The sequence below is a fragment of the Anabrus simplex genome, chromosome 1 (assembly GCF_040414725.1).
Source record: "Anabrus simplex isolate iqAnaSimp1 chromosome 1, ASM4041472v1, whole genome shotgun sequence".
In the NCBI taxonomy this organism is placed as follows: Eukaryota; Metazoa; Arthropoda; class Insecta; order Orthoptera; family Tettigoniidae; genus Anabrus; species Anabrus simplex.
This window is the reverse complement of record NC_090265.1, coordinates 1,599,101,012-1,599,119,032: the sequence shown is the minus strand read 5'-3', so window position 1 is coordinate 1,599,119,032 and position 18,021 is coordinate 1,599,101,012. Positions and strand designations below refer to the sequence as shown.

At 38.1% G+C, this 18,021-nt stretch overlaps 1 protein-coding gene and 1 pseudogene across 1 annotated transcript in view; both read right to left on the bottom strand.

Annotated features, from left to right (window-relative positions):
- The window catches only part of LOC136881098 (sodium-coupled monocarboxylate transporter 2), a 286,910-nt gene that overhangs the window by 165,894 nt on the left and 102,995 nt on the right, over positions 1-18,021 (bottom strand). The gene's annotated exons all lie outside the window — the stretch shown is intronic.
- LOC137497091 (uncharacterized) lies at positions 14,476-16,721 on the bottom strand (annotated as a pseudogene).

Genomic DNA, 18,021 nt, shown 5'->3' with positions numbered 1-18,021 from the left:
ATTCTATCCTGTGCATTATGTCTAGGGTTACCAACCGTCCGGCTTTTGCCGGACATGTCCTGCTTTTGCCGGACATGTCCTGCTTTTCAATCATTTAGGTTATGTCCGGCCGACATTTCTAATTTATCGACATTGTCCGGCATTTTTCGTTACATGATTGTTCACTTAGGTTTTAGGCTGAAGACAGTATGTTATTGTATCGTACATCAACTCCATGTGCTCAGGACGCTACTTCCGAGGGTGGAAATAAGTAATACTAATATTCGATATATTGAACTCAAAGTCCAGGCATCGATCAACCAATCAACGCGCTTCATTTCCACGTTTATGTTGAGAGAAACCGGAAGGGTCGAGAGCTACAGTTTATATGTGCTTGCCATATGATTTGCAGCTATCGTGTTTGGTTATCTGGTTGTTGCCGTAAATTATAGTGCGAGTATGCAGCGAGTGGAGTGAAATGTTAATCTCATTGCATCCTGTTACGTACCGGTATGTCATCTTTGCAACCTGAAAGGAGTGAATCTAAAAAAAAGACAGTGTAAATTTTCGGATAAACTAAAACATAAGTATCCTTGCTTTACTCACGGACGCACTGAAAGTGAAGTGAAATGTGCAGTGTGTGATAGTTATGTTAATGTCGGATACAAAGTTGTTGGTGACTTCGAAAGACACGTTAACAGTGAAAAACACAAAAAGACGGTGAGAACTAGGTCAATATCATGTTCATTGTTATCATTTGTCACTCCCAAATATTCACCAGATGATAAAAAAGTTCAAGCCGCAGAAGCTAAATGTCATTTCATACAATTTTCCATCACCAATAGTACAAATCAATGGACTGCACAGCTAAATTGAATAAGAATATGTTCTTAGGTTCTGAAGTAGCACAGAAACTGACCTGTGCGAGAACTAAAACAGAAGCAATAATAAATAATGTTATTGCTCCTCACTCGTCAGATATTATAATTGAAATTCTTAACAATAAAGTTCCATTTTTTGGCCTATGAACAGATGCAAGCAATCATGGTGCACTAAAGTTGTTTCCAATTGTCATACAATTCTTTGATTACAAAAAATAATGGCATTCAGATAAAAGTTCTTGATTTACAAGCATGTCCAAATGAAAGTTCTGAATGTATTTCCTCCTATATTTCAGATACTCTCAAAAAGCATAAAATTACTTCTAGATGCATTGCATTTTCTGGAGACAATGCCAATGTTAATTTTGGAGGCCTTGCACGCAGGGAAGGGAAGGATATATTCTGTACTCTCAAAAAGGACTTGAATGAAAACATAGTAGGTGTTGGATGTCCTGCTCACATTCTACATAACTGTTTGCAACATAGAGCTGATGCTCTTCCTGTTGATATTGAGTCTGTGGTGATGAAAATTTTCAACTTCTTTCATATATATGCAGTGCGCACTCAGGAACTGAAAGAATTTTGTGAATTTGTTGATGTTAATTATCTGCAGCTTTTAAATCATTCTATGACTAGGTGGTTAACATTGTATCCAGCAGTTGAAAGAATCCTGCAATTGTTCCCAGCTCTGAAATCCTACTTTCTTTCTCAGGGTAGGAAGTCAGTGCCTTCATCAATTAGAAACTTCCTTGAAAATGATTTTTCAGAGCTCTATCTTTTGCTTCTTTCCTCAACCATACACATTTTTCACTATAAAATTTTGTTACTTGAGAAAGAACATAATTCTGTTGTAGAAGTGCTTGAACTATTAGAATCTGTCCAATCTTCATTGAAAGGCAGACTTGAAAGTCAATTCATTCCCCTTAAAGTCAGACAGATGTTAAATACATTTTCAGAAGATGGTTTGGATAGAGAATGCAAAGTATCTTGTTTCTATGAATCCTGCACTGAGTACTTGGATAAATGGATGCATCCTATAGAGGAATTCAAGTGTTTCAAATGGTTGAAACTTCAAAACATTAAAGACCTCAGCTTTGACGATATTGTACCATGTATTCAGTACTTACAGTCAAAAGGTGTGGAAATAGATGATTCAAAATTATTCGACCAGTTCTGCAACGTAAGGGCTTAACCTAAAACTTCAACTTCTGTTTTTTTCAATAAGTGCCAGAACATTGAGGTATTTTCTGAACTTTTGAACATTTGCCAGTTTTTCTTTGCCATACCAGGGACCAATGCCTCCACTGAACGTGTGTTTTCACTCATAAATGCTCAATGGACAAAAGAAAGGAACCGTTTGTTGGTAGAATCAGTGAAAGGAATGTTACTTGTGAAGTTCAATTTCAAAGATGTGTCGTGTGAAGAATTTTATAAATATGTACTTCAAGAAAATAACTCGCGTCTTCTTTCAAAAGTAGGTTCTGTTGAAAAATACAGCTTCAAGGAAATGAACTGCAGCAAGGACTGATCATTAAGTACGGTATTTCCTTTTGTAAAAAGTTGTGTGTAATATATGTATAATTTTGTTATCGATTGAAATTGTCAGGTGGCTCTTCAAGCAGTACACATCATTCATCTCCAGAGCAACAGAAACAGTCAAGTCAAAGTGAGTACGAACTTTTTCCACCCAAAAAGACGAGGTCCTGTGTATTAAAATATTGATGAGAGCGTACTCAGAACATTTATGAGGACTATTACAATCGTGAGTTCAATTCCTATAGCAAACTAATGAAGCTCTGTAAGTGCATCAAAAGTAAATCAATAGGGTTCCAAACTGCCTTGGATATTCAATAATAATAATAATAATAATAATAATAATAATAATAATAATAATAATAAAAAGTAAATCAAATTGCACATTAATTCTAAATTATGTGTCTAAGAAACGGGGAGCAGGTGCTCGTTTCAAAGGAACTGGACTGTCGCAATTACAAACTATAAAAGAGTATGTAATATCGCAATTTGATGGTGCAAGGAGGTATGGATCTACAGTTCACTATTGGCATCTGCAGATGTGGGCACTACAAGGGACTAAAATGGTTGGCTTGGTCAATTTCAAAGCTTCCATTTCCTTTATCGACCATCTCAAGGCTGAATATGGCATTTCATCGAGGCATATTACTACATTTGTCATATGTAAGGACATAGAAGACGATAATATTATACGTCAAAAGGCATACCACTTTGTGGAAGGAGTGAACATGTTTATAACAGAGGAGGGTATGAAGAAAGATAAAGTTTAGAACAGTGACCAGAGTAAATTCCGGTATGAAATGTCTTCAGTATCAACACTGTCCTACAGAGGAGAGAAAACTACAGGTAGTGAGCTGCAGTCTGTACATAGCTCTGCCCACAGCTACACAATTGATGTGGCTTTATCAATGGCAGGCAGACTGACAAACAAGTTGTATATCTGTTTTCAAGAGACACAAGGCATCGGTCCAAATATTTTAAAGAAACTTGCAACAACCTCTTCACGAAACATTCATGTGGAGGCAAGCAAAAGTGGAAAAATGACTAAAGAACACTTGAAACGTTTTCTAACTTCAGTCCTTGGCGAACATCTAACAACTGAAAAGAGCCTATTGTTATGTAATTCCTGGGCAAACAAACAAACAAACAAAGATGTTAATGCTGAAGATATTGCCACCGAAAGCAACAAAATATTGCCAACCCCTTGATGTTTACTTCTTTTGGCAATATAAACTCTATGTCAGAAGGATTACTGATTTTGTAAGACTACAAGGTGCCAAACCACAAGTGAAGGTGCATGATCATTATTTCATCGTGAAACTTCACTCTGTGATTTACAATCAATTTGCTGCACCTACGTATAAGCCTATATTGCAATATGCTTGGCGAAAGCCAGGTTATGACATTGATAATGACATACCAACATCATCATCATTTGAAAATGTAATTAATGTCGCTTTTGATATTGGACTGTGTGAATGCGAAAGTGATTTGGAATGTGATAACGTGGCTTTAGTGAGGTGTGCACATTGTTCTCTCCCACTTTGTTTTAACCACTTCATCGAAATCCCGCATCTGCACCTTGAGGACTAATATAAGCACTTTCATGTGTGTGGTACTGCTGTATATGTGTGTTTTGTGCTATTATAAGTAATTAAGCAGAGGGTTTTTGGCACTGCTGATTGAAAATGTAATTATACACTGATGCCATTAAATTTCATATAATTTCCTTCCTATGGTATTGTTATCTTGTTACTTTTTTTCTCTCTATTGAAATGTTACGGTACTTGAGGTAGAATGCAACATTTTGCATGGAAATGACGCACACTACTGTTTTGTTTATAATTGCCTGTTATTCTAAGCATGGTTGCGTGCAGTTCCGAGCATTCAAAGTCAAAGGTGTACCTTGTAAGTAAGTGGTATAAGATGTTTACAACATGTTATTTATTGATTAAAAGTACCGGTTTCGACGCATAATAGCGTCATCTTCAGTTTGATGTTACAAAATGCGTAGGATACGTAACATATTACTGTGTACAATATTCATGCAAATTAGAAATGGTTACAATTTTACATTCAAAACTAGATAAACAATCAAGGAGAAGGGGATTAAGCTGACCTCTGTAACGGTAAGAAGGAGGAGGGACTGTGCTGTCCTCCGTATCGTTACGCTGTTAGATACAGAAATGTTATCGACATAGTTCCTTCCCGACATTATTTTGGAGAGAGGATTAAGCAAGCTGCCCTTCTCGACATAATCCCTTTCTGACACTATTTTTAAAATGTAACAGCTGTCAAGATAACGGCTTCCTCCTCCTCCTCTGATGGGACATGGCCACGTTCAGCTTCCTTCTCCTCCTCCTCCTATGACAGGACATAGCCGTGTTTCTCCTCCCTGCGTTCCTCCTCCTCCTCCTCACAGTTACAGAGGTTAGCTCAATCCCCTTCTCTTTATCACAGTACTGTATCCAACAGCGTGATGTCATAGAGGACAGCATAACCCCTCCTCCTCCTCCTCCTCCGCAGCGATAAGGTCAGCATAGTTATGCTCGTTTAGTCATGTTCATTAACAAGGTTACTCTCTAGTAATCTCAAGCCTTTAATAGGTGTAAAGGGAATGCAATAAGTAGAACATTTTAAATTTAATAAAATATTTATTTATTGTTTTATCCTATTTATACATGTAATGTCACAATAACACTATTGTTTTAACTGATGTGCGTCTTTACACAATAATATGCCTACGATGTAATTCATCTTCTATTTCTTGAATCTCTCGTACATACACTGTATATCCAGCATCTTGATGAGCTCTTCGGAGTTGTAATCATTCAACGAGGGTAACAGAGTTTTGCTAATATGTGTAGACAGTTGATCTGTAGAAAACGGAAAAACTTGTTTTGTTGCAGTGTGTGTTTCTGCAATGTTATCAGTAGATAAAAACTTAACACTGTTTGATTGAAAAGAAGCGGTGAAATCTTTCTTTTTCTTCTACTACCACATCTTACTTCTCTTCTTCAGATGTTTGCATAGCTACAGAACATGTTGTCAGCTTAGAAAATCAAGTAGAATGAAAAAGCTCCGATGGAAAAGAAACGTTGTGTTTTTCTTTTCCTTCCTTATGCATCTGCTCTTTATCTGGTGGTGTGAGGTTAGTAACAGAACTTGTAGTAAGCTGAGACGATGTCATATCATTTTGGTCATGTTTCTTTATTTTGCGCTTTCAACATTTAGTCAATGTTTCTATGCATTCTAATGGTAAATTACTTAAACAAATGTGTTTAGAATTTACATGTCGAGTGAGATTATCATGTCTGTTGAATATAGCAGTAGGTTACATTGTTTGCATGCATACATTCCGAAGTTATGCTTTACAGTTTTATGTCGTTGATGATTGTCAAGCCTTGAAAAACTCACTCTACAAAGATCACACATAAACATAATAGATGTTTTATAGGTAGGTATGATGTATAGTTTTATACTGCAACCGGCAAATAACAACTACCTATCCACCTGTAAAACTGCGCCTAATATTGAGGAGGAGGAGGAGGAAGCCATTACATTTTCAAATTCCATGGAAAACGTAGTTAAGATAACAGCAGTGAGGTTAGCGTCTGAGAGTGTTGAGAAGGGCAGCTTGCTTTAAATCTATGTTCTCTATGATGGTAGTATGTCGAGAAGGGTAGCTTGCTATAAGATAGTAGGTATGTCGACAACGGCAGCTTGCTATGAGATGATGGTATGTCAAGAAGGGTAGTTTGCTTTAAGATGGTGGTTTGCTTTAAAACTTTGATCTCTAAGATGGTGGTATATCGAGATGGGCAGCTGGGCACCTGCCTGTAGTTAGGCCCCTTGCTATGTCCTCAAATTCCGCAGCATAGCTAAGTCCTGTCAAGATAATTTAAATTCCACGCGCCTTTCATGGTTAAGGTGACAACTGTGAGGTTTAGCTCCGTCAAGATGGCGGCAGTGATGTCAGACATTTTCACTTGTTTAAACTCCGTGGCAAGACAAATGCACGTGGTTAGGAGCTGTCAGCTGTCAAAAAGAACGTACATTTTAAATGACCCGCCACTACGTGCATAAGGTGGCAGCAATGAGGTTTAGCCCCATCAAGATGGCAGCACTGAGGTTATCCACGTTCCTTTACGATAGGTGTAACGGGAATGCAACAAGTAGAACACTTTAAATTTAATAAAATATGTATTTACTGGTTTTTATCCTATTTCTACATGTAATGTCGCAACATTATTGTTGTAACTGATGTGCGTCTTTATACAATAATACGCCTACAACATAATTTCTTGAATCTCTCACACATACACTGCATACACTGTGTATGCAGCATCTTGATAAGCTCTTAGCAGCTGTAATTGTTCAACGAGTATGTTAATGTTTTTTCAGTATTTTACATCTGCACAGGGTAACAGAGTTTTGCTAATACGTGTAGACAGTTGATGTGTAGAAAACGGAAGAACTTGTTTTGATGCGGTATGTACTTCTGCAATGTTATCAGTAGATGTGATGATTATTGTTTTAAGATAAATCTTTTTCTTCAAAGTTATGTGTATTTGGGACGTGTTAATCGTGCAATGTTAATCGTGATGATTACTGTTTTAAGAGAAATGTTTTTGTTTAAAAGTAAGTGTATAAATATTATTCTTCAACATGTTCGACACTAGATCGCAAGATAGTCGGTTTAAAATGTAATAGTGATGATTATTGTTATGAGAGTTTAAACTGTAATGGCGATGATTATTGTTTTAAGGGAAATGTTTTTCTTTAAAGGTATGTGTATGAATATTTGCAAAGTGTTAGCCTCTGGATCGTAAAACTGCAATGTTAATGGTGATGATTATTTTTAAGAGAAATGTTTTTCTTTAAAGGTGTGTGTATAAATATTTTTCTTTGACGTGTTAGCCACTAGATCACAAGATAGTCGGTTTAAACTGTAATGTTAATAGTGATGATTATTGTTTTAAGAGAAATGTTTTCCTTCAAAGGTAAGTGTACAAAATTTGCGACATGTTAGCCTCTGGTTTAAAGTGTAATCGTGATGATTATTGTTTTAAGAGAGATGAGTTTCTTCAAAGGTAAGTGTATAAATAATTTTTTCAATGTGCAATGTGTTAGCCTCTAGATCGCAAAACTGTAATGGTGATGATTATTGTTTTAAGAGAAATGATTTTCTTCAAAGATAAGTGTATAAATATTATTATAATGTTGTAGATGCACAACTAGTATTCACATGTTCGGTTCCTAAGATTAGAAGATAGTTGTGAATATTGACCGAAGATATAGTCAGAGAAAATCGTATTGTCTTGCGTTAGCAGCGCCGTTTAGCGTAAGTGTATTCTAAAGATCCTCTCCGCAGCGAGAGGATGCTGTTGTCGGATGGGGACATAAACACTGTAACAGGATTGTCATGTTCTGTCACTATGGTGACATTTTCACTGCAGGTTAAAAACAAAAACAGCACATGCTCACTCCCGTGATGTGAAAAGTCTTAAGCATAAGATCATGTTGTCATAGTTATGCATGCTTAGACTTGTCAAGCTAACTTCTTATGCCATGTCCGAGGAGGAGAAGAAGGGGGCGGCTGTGTCCTGTCAGAGGAGGAGACTATAAGAGCCTATGTATAGCTGCCATCTTGCGCAATAGCACCTGGGCTAGCTTTCTCCATAAGAGCCTGTATATAGCCGCCATCTTGCACAATCACACATAGGTCATCAAGGCGATGGGCTAGCCTAATCTCATTAGAGGGCCCGGTAGCACAAGGAAGATGGCTATATCATCCATCTTGTGCAGTAGCCTCTAGGCTATCTTTCTCCATAAGAGCCCGTGTATAGCTGCAATCTTGCACAAGCGGCCCTAGGCTGTCTCCTTAAGTCCTATGTCTCCCCTGACCCATCTTTCTTCATAAGAGCCTATGTATAGCTGCCATCTTATGCAGTAGCCTCTAAGCTAGCTTTCTCCATAAGAGCCTGTGTATAGCCACCATCTTGTGCAAGCGCCCCTAGGCCGTCTCCTTAAGTCCTATGTCATCCCTATAGCAGCTTTCTCCATAAGAGTCTATGTGTAGCCGCCATCTTGTGCGTTATCCCCCGTGCCAGCTTTCTTCATAAGAGCCTGTGTATAGCCGCCATCTTGCGCAAGCGTCCCTAGGCCGTCTTATAAGAGCCTATGTATAGCCGCCATCTTGCACAGTAACCTCTGACACAGGTTCTAAGAATTAGTCTTATAAGAGCCTGTGTATAGCTGCCATATTGTGCTATTCACGTCGGGAAGGGCATCTGGCCGTAAAACTGAGGTTAGACTCCTCCATGTGGTTAGGTGTGCTCTCTTATGTAAATCCCCATTGCCCTACTACTTATGATGGTGTCACGAGAATCCGCATTAGCCTACTACTCAAGATGGCGTCGGGAAGGTCATCTAACCATTAAACTGAGATTAGGCCCCTCCAAGATAGCGGTTGTGAGGTTAGGCTCGCTCTCTTAGGTGACAGGAAGGGCATCTAGCTGTAAGACTGAGGTGAGACCCTCCAAGGTAGTGTCTGTGAAATTAGGCTTGCTCTCTTATACAAATCCGCAAAATCGGTACTGTACAACTACTATACTAGGGGTCAATGACCTCAGGTCGGAATCCGCATAGCTACACTACTAGACTCTGGTGCTTACTCAGCAAAATATTGCTGACGCTTGGGTGCTGAATCACCACTGCTCCTCTACTAACAAGATATTAACCAATCCTGATCTCCCCATCCATCCATGAAGATGTTAATGTCAGATTCAGCCCCTTCAAATCAAGATCTCCTCCTATTCAAACAGCACAGGAACTTGTTAGGAGGGATTTCAATCCAAAAGCTGATTGGCAACAAGAATGGAACAGCATAGCTCTGAGTCAATGACAGACATTGTTCAATTATAAGAATCTTCCAGGTGGCTTTGATTTTCCCTGCAAGACATGGGTAGACCTCAACAGAATCTGCACTAACCATGGGAGATGTGGATCAATGACGTTTAAATGGGGTATGAGATCTTCTCCAGCCTATGGCTCTGATTCAGTTACGCAGACTATTGACCATATTGTCATCAAATATATTGGAAGGACATTCGTTGGATCCATCCAGGACTTTGTGGTGGCTTCTGCTGAGGCCATACGATGGTTAGATAATTTAGATCTAATTCTTTGAACGCTTTTGCTTGCATGATTGTTTTCAATGGTATAATGTATATATCTTGTAATTAAGTATATACTATTTTGTGCTTACTGTTCATGTATATTTAATATTTGTATTGTTTTGTGTACGTTACCATACGCTAATATTATTATTATTTTCTGCCTTTATTTCAAACTCTGGTATCACTGCAGTGATCGAAAGTGACTGGAAGAACTCTGCTCAGTCTCCACGGCCGGTGATGCAACCACAACGACTGTGTCTGAATAACATATGCCCAGTGTGAGCAACTCTGGTATACAAAAACCCCCAAACCCGATGAAACTACAGCCCTTGAAGGGCATTGGCGTACCAAGCGACCGCTGCTCAGCCCGAAGGCGTGCAGATTGCGAGGTGTCATGTGGTCAGCACCACGAATCCTCTCGGCCGTTATTCTTGGCTTTTGAGATAGGGGCCGCTATCTCACCATCAGATAGCTCCTCAATTCTAATCACGTAGGCTGAGTAGACTTCGAACCAGCCCTCAGGTCCAGGTAAAAATCCCTGACCTGGCCGGGATTCGAACCCGGGGCCTTTGGGTAAGAGGCAGGCATGCTATCCCTACACCACGGGGCCAGCTTACCTTTGGTATACAACAACTAGTAATTCATAAAATTGAGATGCAACCACCTTCACCATTATGCAGTGTATTTGGAAAATCAAATTGTACCAGTTCATACCTATGCAAAAAATATAGGTTAGTATTTTCTGAGCTCTTATCAATACGTTTAAGAGCAAATAATTTTCACCTTTATCATGCTTTGTCAACCGATGAGAATATAATACCAAACAACAAGTAACACCAGTCCCTGAATACTGTGATAAAGGGTTACATCAATTCATACAATTGCTTATGAGTATGATCGGCATGACTGAGTTTGAGAGATTCAAAGAAATAATTTCTTTAATTTTTGCTTGGTGTACAAATGAAGGCAAAATGTTTTGTCACTCATCCAACAAGAATTACTGATTGTTCATTAGCTGAACCTTCTTCTAGTTCAGCAAGTAGCATTAACTTACAGCTCTCAAACATTAGGATATGTGACATCATTTCCCAGATGAAATACGCAGTATTTTTCAGATGCAAACATATTAGTTCAGAGAATGAATGCCATTTCAGTAACGACAACAGCTCAGTAGATAGATTCCTATCTCACTGTGAAAATACACCATGGAATCTGTGTAAATAACAGATACTGTAAGCAAGCACTTAAAATTATTAGTAGAACTGGTAAAGGCATGTTCGGTTCACCTATAAGGATATGTGTTTGATTCTCTACCAGGTAATCAAAATAATTTAGAATCAACATTTCCACTTCCAGTTCATGGCCCTGGCAACGTATTGGATTGTGAAATTGCATCATCTGCTAAATGATATTAGAACAGAATTCAAATATCTGAACCTAAAAGGATTTCAAAATATAGCATACAATGAAACATTATAAGAAACTCTTAATGCTGCACTACAGAAAAAACTTCACTTATGAATGTACATTCTAAAACTGAATTTTTATAAACATACCCAACAAGGTTATAAATTTCATTATTGGTTCCGTATTGAATTAAGATTACATATAATTTACAAAGTTTATTCCACCTACTCAATACTGTACAATAATTGAAATGTCTATAAATACATTACAAAATATTATCAAGGGACAAGTTTCGACCCTATATGGGTCATCATCAGCCTAACTAAGATACCCTTATGGATTTGCCAAAGTCTTAAGTCAGAATTACGTTGAGGAAATGAAATCTAAAAGAATGAACTCTGTATGTGATGCGATAAAGTACATATGAAATGGTGGATTGATGAACTGTTAAGGATAAAATAATGTTATACTGAAGAATGACAAATAAATTTTTTAGGATTTACGTCAATTACAATCAGACTGTAAAAATAGTTATCATACAACTTTTACAATGATGATAAAATATGGCCTTGTTAGTGAATACGCTAAAATTGCACTTTAAAGACGTAATATGCCGGTTGAATGCAAAGTCCAGATGCTTCTATTGAGTTCTAAAATTCCGAGTGTATCTTCAGGTGGAGAATTGAAAGTTGAACATTGGCACAGAGGGTGTCTGTCTTGCTTGAGATCCAATATTTCTGATACAGAAATTAAATGTATATATAACCGTGTGACATTCTTATAATATAATGGATTCTTGTTGTAGTGAGGAGAAATTTCCCAATCCAAGTTGGAACCAATAGAACCTGATGATGAGAAAGTTAGAATTAACACGAGATATTTTGAAGGAAGGGAATGGCAAAAAACGAAGAGAAAACAACGAGTACTCACCTTGCGTGCAATGCGAACAACCTTACCGGTAGAGTGCAACTAAGGGAATGAGAATGGCGTGGAACAGGAGGGGAAGAAGTTGGTGAAGGGAGGAGCCATCCAGTGGAGCGGGTGACGTGCGAAGGGAGGGGCGGGGAAATGGGAAGTGGCTCAAGGCGGGGTTGGCTGGTGGGAAAATGGTGGTGATTGTATCAGCGGAGGACCTTTTATTAACTTAAAGAAAGATATTTTATCTGCTAACTTGTTTTTTCTGAAATGGGTAATAAATATATCAAATAAAATTTTAGACTTTTCCGTTATTTCGTTGAGGTTATAGTTAGCATTAAAGTATACTGGTCCAGATGTACGGTACATAAAAATTCTCAGTTATATTAAGAAGAGGACCCTTGTTAGCTATTTTAAGAATGTCCATGTCTAGTTCAATGTTCGTGAATTTATGATTGTAATCGATCATTTATTGGCCGATAGCTGAAAATTTATTATTTTTGACTGCGTTGATCTGTTTCAAATATTTTATATTAAAGCTTCTTCCAGTTTGCCCTACATAAGAAATATTAATTCAGGAGTTACATTTGTGCCTGTAAACACCTGATTTTGCGTACCTGTTGACCTCGTTGATGTGTGACGTGTTATGTAGGATGTGTGTACTGTTATTATTGGTTTTGAATGCTATTTTTAAGTCTTTTTCTTGAAAATGTTAGTGATCTTATGAATTTCGTTATTAAAAGTGAAAGTCGAAAAGGATTCATATTTAGGTAGTTCTTTCTTAAAGGAGAAGACAACACAAAAATCAAGTTGCCTCAGAATCAAAGAGTGTATCGGACAGTGTTCAACTATATATTTGCTTTTGCTGTGCACCGCTCCGCAGACCGGTGAACTAAGGAAACACGAGTAGCGTGACGTCACTGCGCTGTAATCGCTGAGCGAGCCATCCATTCGTTTATTGCAGTACACGCTCAGTCGCTCTTCCGTTTACTTGAAGTGTTGTTTATTATAATAGTGCGTGACTGTTTGTCGAAATGCCTTCCTGTAGTGTGTACGGCTGTAACAACACAACGAGTAGAAACCGAAAGTGTACAGATAAAGAAATACATTTCCATAGGTTTCCAAATCGAAGTAAGTCGCCTCGAAGGTTTAGCAGTTGGGTACAATTTTGCAAGAGGAAACACTTTTCTCCCGGTAAAGGAGCTACTGTGTGCTAGCGCATTTTAAAAATACAGACTATGATGAAACGCAACTTTTGAAAATGAAGGTGATGCCTACGGAAAAGCTGCAAGGTCCAAAATTGAAGCCATGGTTTGTTCCTTCAATAAGATGTCTGGCATCGACACATGGAGATACTTTTCAGGCAGGAATGCTAATTCATACGGAAGCCGCTTCACAAAATACACTGTGGGAGTACTCGTCAGAAACTAAAAAGAGCAGGACGGAAAGGTATGAGGCTAAAAGACGAAGGGAGTTTGTTGACACAGTATTAAACGAAAGTGATAACGATAATGATGTACACGACGTTCAGAATATGAGTGAAAATATTTCACCAGACAGACACGAATGTAGTGTAGAAATACAGTGTGAGTTAGGAAGTGAAATAGCTAGAAAATACTTCACGTTGCAACTTTCGGTACAGCCTTGAACAGTGACGTAATGGGAGAACAGTTGAATGACAGTTTCTATGAACCAGATGAAAGTGACAGTGAAAGTTATATTAGTGATACTGATAACGAATGCACTCAAGACGATGTACATATTACAGGTTCATATTTCTTTGTAGCGGGGACAAGTTTGCTCACACTCTTTCAAATGTGTTACATTTGTAAAAGTAAAGTGAAAAACATTTCACATTACATTAAAGGGACTATGTTGTGCGTAAAATCACTTTGCGATTGTGGTAATAAAGTCCGTTGGTATTCTCAACCTATGGAAGGAAAGAAACCGGAAACAAATATTCTAAGTGAGGCCGCACACCGGACGCGTCAACATCTGCAACGCAACATGAAAAACGACTCGCTTGTTTTTCGCACTCGTGATGCAGACTTGTAGCCGCACACCGGAGAAGCATGTGTCTGCATCAATACGCTACGCATTATCAGCTGTTAACATGGCCTCCTCGAGTGAAGATGATGTTTTGCTGTACATGTGGTTGAAATTGCGTAACAAGAGGAAAAGAAAATGGATTCATGATTTTAATATGTCGTGTGCTCAACATGGTGCTTATACCTTAGCGCATGATTTACTAAAAGATCCGGTAAAATTCCAGTCATACTACCGAATGTACCCCGAAAGCTACACAGAACTTCTTCAGAAAATTTCTCCATTATTAAGAAAACAAGACACAAACTACAGGAAGGCTATAAGTCCTGATGAAAAGCTACTTATAACACTAAGTAAGTTCAAAGCTTAGAATAATAATTTGTTGTTAAAATAATTAAATTATTTATTAGATGATGAACACAGCTGCGAAATTGTTCATATTGACAAAGTATATAAATAATATGTGTGCAATGTTTTGGTTTTTTCACTTATAACTTCATACCATACAGTGCTGTCTTTGTAACTACGTCTTATCAGTATGAGTGATCACGTTCTTCCTCGTTTTCGTCTGGTAAATTCTCTGCATACGAGAATGGTGAGATAGTATATGAGGAGCCCGTCTGACCACCGTAATGCAATACGGAAGTTGATGGATGGGAATGAGTATCACTACACTGAACATTCCTGGCTGATCCGTACAGCATGTCATTTAATTTTTGCTGCACAAACAACTTAAATGAGCTTTTAGCTGCAGGTGATAATTTAGCCACATCTGGTAGCAGGCTTTTGAAAAACAACTCATCAGGGTTATTACACTCCGCTTCAGCCGTACGCTTTGTTTTCATCTGAATATATGAAGAGAAAACTTCGTCAATATCCATTTTAATGGCGCTTCTTTTTGTATCTCTTCTACGTGTTCGAGGTAGCGGCTGCATAATTTCTTGAGCACTATTCTCCTCGTCGTTTTCTTTTGTCATGGCCACTGATGATGGTTGTTCCTCTGTAGCAGATTGCTCCTCTTCATACGGATTTTCTACGTTTCCCACTTGTCTTCTTGATTTCGTAAATGGTGTCAAAACGCCAAGTAGTCTGCAAGATAGTAGGGCTTTTTGGTTACTGCTGCTGAACCACTGGTAGGAGCTTGCCTTAAGTATCTGGACCAACAGTTCCTACAGTTTCTCCATTTGTCTTTACAGGTGGCCACTGCAATGAGAAAATACACTTATTATTATTATTATTATTATTATTATTATTATTATTATTATTATTATTATTATTATTATTATTATTATTATTATTATTATTTATTTTATTTCATATAAAGGATGTCCTTGAGGCCAGAGCCCTCTAGTAGGACTATACATACAATAGCTATACCAATGAATGCTTAGTAACACATAAAAAATAAATTCACAACAAACATTTTATAACAAAAACAGTGCAGTTCAATGATATTAAATTTATAGAATGTGTGTATATGAGTGCAATTGTCAATAGTTTAATTTGGCTAAAATAATTTTTTACAAGCTTTTTAAAATTTAATTTAGCAGTAATAGTATTCATGGTCCTTTATTTCAGGTACTTAGCTACTGGCAACAGCTTCAGATGCTTGAGCTTTCAGTTTAAAAGAGGAGAAACAACAATCGGCAAAATTGTGGATGAAGTGTGTTCGGCAGTATGGACAACACTTCAACCTGAGTTTATGCCTGCACCCTCAAAGGAGTTATGGGAGAATATTTCCGAAAGATATTTGGAACTCTGGAATATGCCTAACTGCATTGGTGCCATAGACGGGAAACACGTTCGTATCCTGTGTCCGAGAAACAGTGGCTCATCCTTCTATAACTACAAGGGCTATTTTTCTATTGTTCTATTAGCTTTGGTTGATGCAGATGGACTTTTCATTGTTATAGAAGCTGGTGACTATGGCAGAAACAGTGATGGTGGCGTGTTGCGAAACTCAGCTTTAGCAAGAAACCTTCAGCAGGGCACACTGAATATACCTGATCCCAAGAGGCTACCGAAAGATGATGATCACTGTTCACCATTTCCTTATTTTTTCGTTGGTGATGAAGCTTTCCCATTACAGAAGCATATCATGAGACCCTATCCGCGAAGAGAACTTACAAATGAAAGGCGGATTTTTAATTATAGGCTTAGCAGAGCTAGAAAGAGTGTAGAATGTGGTTTTGGAATGCTTGCTTCTAAATTTAGAGTTCTCGGTACAGCTATAGCCTGCAAACCTGATAAAATAGACAACATAATACGAGCAATTTGTGTTCTGCATAACTTCATTAGACTAACAGACGGCGTTTTTAGTGAACCGAGTGTAACAGATAAGGATGAAAATACTGACAATACGATGCGTGTGTTGCAGAGATTGCAACCCTGCAACAGAAGAGCAACAGTTGAGGCTGTTGAATTAAGAAATCACTTGTGTTCTTACTTTATGAAACCAAACGTAGCCCTTTCTTGGCAGAATAAGTACGCTATAGAATAAATATAAATATAGCTGCACTATACATTATCAGTAATTCTGGTTGCGCAAGAAATGTTTATTCTTACATAATTAAACATGTAATTACTGTACATGGACCTAATTAATAAGTATGTTACTGAATGTAAGTTACTTACCATTTAAATTTAATTCTTTGGACACTGCATGCCACGCTTTATCCACCTCGTTCTTATTCGAATGTCCTGGTAGCGAATAATCATATATTATTCGATATTTCTCCACGGATTGCACTAATTTAATGTTGATTTTTTCTTCATTCATGCTGGCACTTGTGTTCACTGGCACTGCTCAGAAAAAGCAGGAACAGAACTATACGAGAAGGTGTTTGCTTAAGACATGACGCATAGAAATGGAACATGCAGTGTCTTATCGCTCGTGTCAGTAGCAGGATGCTGATGATATCATCAAGACGCAGACCGGTGTGCGGCGATTTGTGTTTTTCCATTGCTTATCACTGTGCTCCTTTCTGATGCGTCATGTCTCTGTGTCGCTGACGTGACTTGACGCGTCCGGTGTGCGGCCTGCCTAATATCATCACCAGTATTGTTGTCAGGCATTCTGTTTGAACTTTTTCGGTCATTCTGCAAGTCCATTAACTTACATTTGATGTCATGAACTATATGATAGAATTATTCATAGAGTAACTGGTCCGACAGTGGAGGTCGCTTGGGATCAAGAAAGGACTAATGTTATTGATTATTTGAAGAGCATTGCCAACCCCAATTGGTAGCCGGAGATGGCCAGTACGATTCTCCCGGCTGTTCAGCCAAATATTTAGTGCATTCACAACTCTGTTCTTTTTACCAATCGTAATCCATGAATTTACCCACGAAGTGAACTGTTTGTAACAAATAAAACGCCAAGTTCTATTTGATGGATTTAACGCTGTCAGTAAACGTTTCCTTGCCATGTTCTTTGTTTTTAAGCTCATATTATGCCTTGTTATTGTCAATACTTCACGGTCTAAAATAAGCCTTCTAAACGAGGGATTTCTTGTTATACACATACATTTATCAGATTTCACTGCTTTTACATTGTGTAATTCACAACAGCATACACTTTCTTCACCCGTAACCATGATGGTACACTCATTACATTTTCACCAAATTCGCGTGCCGGCACGGCCTGTAGTGTTTAGCATATCCATGTCAAGATCGCTATCTGAATGGACATCAGCAAACATCGTTCGTTCTGGCTCATACTGATATGTACGAATGATATTTGCATCCATTATATATAAAAATAAGCCCACTGACACTGGTAACAGAGGAACACGGCAGTAGCAGATGGAGTGCGGGAAAAGACTGAGCGAGTTTACTCCCAGCGTCAAGGCTGCCAGGTAGACTCTACAGCGCAGTGACGTCACGACCAGTTACTACTTCCGCACATCACTTGAGAATGGTTGGACATAGAGGCACCGGATTAACGGCATTGTCATTACATTCCCATAATACATATTCAGTAATGAATAACGGAATATGTGTTTTTGTGTTGTGTTCTCCTTTAAGTGTTGCTTTGGGACGAAATTTATGTTTATTGATAATACTTTCTATAAAGTGGC